The 3,091-nt window shown below is 40.1% G+C and overlaps 1 long non-coding RNA gene across 1 annotated transcript; it reads right to left on the bottom strand.

Annotated features, from left to right (window-relative positions):
• Nucleotides 1-1,245: 1,245 nt before the first annotated feature.
• LOC135948038 (uncharacterized) lies at nt 1,246-2,089 on the bottom strand. Its single transcript, XR_010575751.1, has 4 exons — nt 2,016-2,089; nt 1,834-1,958; nt 1,659-1,784; nt 1,246-1,586 (listed from the first exon to the last, which is right to left on the bottom strand). It is a non-coding gene; the product is annotated as an uncharacterized LOC135948038 (long non-coding RNA).
• Between the last annotated feature and the right edge of the window lie 1,002 nt (nt 2,090-3,091).

Raw genomic sequence — 3,091 nt, 5'->3', positions numbered from 1 at the left:
TGTCGAGAGCGATTATAAACGGGCTCCTAACACCTGACGTTGTGTAATAATGTGTGTAATGTTTTGAAATATGGCCTTTGATGGATGACCAGCACATGGAGTGCAGACCCCCGTCAGAGCAGGAGGAAAGGTTTGGAGGTCGCTCTGGCGGTAAAATTTTCCCTCAGGAACACTTTTACCGAGCATAAAAAGGGGCGCTCACTTCACTATGCCAGTAGGGGCTCTTTCGCCAAGCAAGAAATTCTTTTTTGGGTTGACCTTAAGATATCTCCTAAATGGCTCCTGATTAGTCTTCAAAAGTTTTGAATTTTTTTCGGTAAAATTTTGTTTTCCAAGTTGTGATTAAAGATTAAAATAAATCGATTTGCACGGAAACGTCAATTTTTATTTTATACAACTGATCGTAAAGACACTTATAGGCCACTTATAGGGAGAGTTTTGTACAATTGATCACGTACCTGACGATGCGACCAGCAACAAATAAGTAATTTACTTATAGAAAAACGGTATATTGCTTTCGAAGAGAACATTCTCTGGATTAAACATATAAATCGTTTACTTTTGCACCTCATTCTATGTTATCTTTGTTATTTTCTTTGTGTTACAAATTTTGCATGGAATTTTCCCCATTATATTTAATTTTTATCCCTCGTAAAGCACCATATTGGTGAAGCAAAATAGATTTTGCATATATAGCTCTGTTTTTGTAAAAACGTTAACTTCAGCTCAAAAACGAAAAATTAAACACCTTATTATTTTTAAATCTCATTTTCACTGTGAAATTAGTATGAAGCATCCAAGTTGAATGAACCATGCTCCTCACGGACAAATGATATTTTACACGTGGCCTTGTAAACAACGCGTTGTTGTGAAAATTGATGAAATTTATTTTGCAATAGGTGAGATAGCGCAGAAATAATTGATTGATCCATCAATCATTTACAGCTCAATTACTTGTACCACCCGACACACTATATTATTACCGCCGGCCAACGGGTTCGTAAATAAACATCATTTCCAGGTAGAGAAACGATAAATCACAGTTCATGGCCGCAGGCAACAGATGCGCTGCAATTCAGAATTAACTTCCCGCAAGGCACAATAAACACATTATAGTTTTGAAAAGCATATTAAAGAATTTTAGTGCATTTTTCAAAGTATAGACACTCGATGAATAAAACATTTCTTTAATTGTGGTACAGTAAAAATCTAACTTTGTTGCACATCGCAAAATGAAAAATATGCTCTGTATTTCACCAAGTCCGTTTAATAAAATATCAATAGAGAGTTTAAAAAATTCTAAACTGTGATTCCCTTCTGTTCAGTCAGTCCCATATTCATTGGCCAAAGCTTCGTTGTAAGAAGGCAGTTCCGGTGAATCATTCAAAACGTCGGTATAACTTGGCGGAGGATCCCGTCTTGGGCCATCAGACCTGGTCGTCTGCCTTCGTGGTTCTTGATTGCTTGTAGTGCTGTTGTTTGTTTGCCTCATCATCATTCTACCAAGGGCTCGTTCCATTGGTCTTGATATCGTTTCATCAGTTGCGGGGCCATTTTCATTGTTATTATTGGCACCGCTTTCAGAGCTAAGAAATCCAAAAACTATAATTACTCTCTGTTCCTTAAAATGTTTAAAATGTCAACAAAAGTTAACATACCTCTGTAATAATTCATTCATCTCCCTACGTTTCTTCGTGCACCAAATAATAAAACAAGTGAAAAATAGAATGAATATAATGGTCATGACTGTTATTCCCGTGGTTACTAAGATGCCCTCTTCATCGCTGTAAATTAAATATTGCACAGATAGCAGTAGGAATTTTGGTTACATACAAGCTCGCTGTAGTCAAATCAGCAGCACAAAAGTATCCTTTTTCTGATCCAAGGAACCTGCAAACGGTCAAGGGGCAACATCTCTCATCGAGACCACAAGTCTGTCCTAGACCTTAAAATATGATCTGCAGCTCAAACTGTGAGGGAAATTCATCCGATAAAATATAAAGATGTATATCTACTTTTGCAAGTTGTTGGAATCTGAGAGAGCAGTCCTTTGGAAGCCTGTGGAAATTTAGCGCAACCCATCTTTGCAAGTAAGGACTCTGCTGCAAAAGCGACAAATACCCAGCTGATGAAGTGAAAGAGGTGCTTATCTAATCACCTCGTATTTTGACTACACAGGTGACGTCATTTCATAGGTTTCATCATTGACCGGTTGTTCTTTATCTCATGAATCATGAAATTCTGAGTGCCCAATGACTTTGCCATTCAACGCACGTCTTTCAGGGCTGAATCGAAACTTCTAAGTGCGTCGTTTTTAGTAGACCAAGAACGTTGCATTTTAAATTTGAGCCAAACTTTTGTTTCCCACTTCCGAGCTAAATGGAAATCCGTTTGAAATTCCTCACACGAGTTGCACTTTTTAGAATTTATTGCGCTCTCCCTTTTTAATATGAAAAGGCTAATGCGCGCGTAAAACGAGAAAGTAAAAGTCGAATAAGCAAGACCGGAATTAGCTGCGTGTTTTTGCCTGCCGCCAGCTCTTTTTATTGCCGCCACAATCCCTGAGCGCGGATGCATTTCACAAAGGCGCCGCTGTGGTACAGGACGCACGGCGTTGAAAGTTCTATTTCTGTCTGCTGTCTGCGCTGCACTTTAAACGCTTGTGCGTGGAATTTCGCTGCTAATGGCTGCTGCTGTGTGTGTGCCCGCGTCAGTCACACATTAAAAAGAGCAGCAGCCGGATCACGCGCCCGCTTCAGCTGGAATAATTAATTTGGAGACAAAGGATGCCCTGTTCCGATCCACAATGGCGCGCTATCCGCGGCTCCCTTGTCTGCTGCAGTCGCGCTGGAATGGGAAAAATGGAAACAGTCGGAATGAAAAATAGGCATCGCGACGTCATCAAGCGTCACTAATTTTTTGCTGACACGATGCCAACATCTGACAGATTTTTCAAAAGCCAACTTTGGCCCTTTGTCGTTCCCATAATACTTTGTGCCGCTGCTTGCCTCATTGGAAAACGCCCGCCGGGCGCTCAGCCATGCAAATATTAATATTGCATTTTGTTGTTATGCAGAGCGCAGGAATTGCG

The sequence above is a fragment of the Cloeon dipterum genome, chromosome 1 (genome assembly GCF_949628265.1).
Source record: "Cloeon dipterum chromosome 1, ieCloDipt1.1, whole genome shotgun sequence".
Taxonomy (NCBI): Eukaryota; Metazoa; Arthropoda; class Insecta; order Ephemeroptera; family Baetidae; genus Cloeon; species Cloeon dipterum.
This window is presented reverse-complemented; position numbering and strand designations above follow the sequence as displayed.